This window comes from Cucurbita moschata, unplaced genomic scaffold (assembly GCF_002738365.1).
Source record: "Cucurbita moschata cultivar Rifu unplaced genomic scaffold, Cmos_1.0 Cmo_Scf00039, whole genome shotgun sequence".
NCBI classification, from domain to species: Eukaryota; Viridiplantae; Streptophyta; class Magnoliopsida; order Cucurbitales; family Cucurbitaceae; genus Cucurbita; species Cucurbita moschata.
This window is the reverse complement of record NW_019268555.1, coordinates 1,524,609-1,525,323: the sequence shown is the minus strand read 5'-3', so window position 1 is coordinate 1,525,323 and position 715 is coordinate 1,524,609.

Here is a 715-nt window from a genome sequence, read left to right as displayed (position 1 = left end):
TTTTTTTTTTTTTTTTTTGCTTTATAAGTTTTTTTTTTTGTTAAAAAAAAATAGTAGTTAGTATTTATTTTATTTATGTTGCTTATTTCTCCATGAAAAAAGGCTGGAGATATTGGAAGTAGTGGAAGGAAGTAGTTTTTAGGGGGTGGAATAATAGGAGTGGAAGGAATGGTGGAGTGCTTGCTGATTTATAGTAGAAATGAGTAAAAATTTTATTATATAAGGAAAATGGTGCAAGTTCTAAGGACACCCCAAAAGGATGAGAAGTCTTATTGCTGATGATAGAGGCGTGTGAAATTAAAACCACACATGACAAAGAGCCTGATTTTGTGATGTTAAATGAAACTATAGTGCCACCATCCGCCAATATTGGAGCTGAAAATTCATGGTTCCTAGATACTGGAGCAAACAACCACATGCCAAGAGAAAGGAGGGTGTTTCGTGAGCTCGACACACATCTGTTATTGGAAAGGTACGCTTCGGTGATAACTTTGTAATAGACATTTGTGGTCGAGAAATAGTACTCTTTAAATGCAAAACTGATGAGCACTTAATCTTATCCAAGTCTATTACATACCTAAACTGAAAAGCAATATTTTAAGTTTGGGACAACTGGATGAGAGTGGAAATAAAATTGTCATAGAGGACAGTGTGATGAAGATATATGACAAGGCTAGGAGCGTGATTATTATGGTGACCAGACAATCCAATAGAT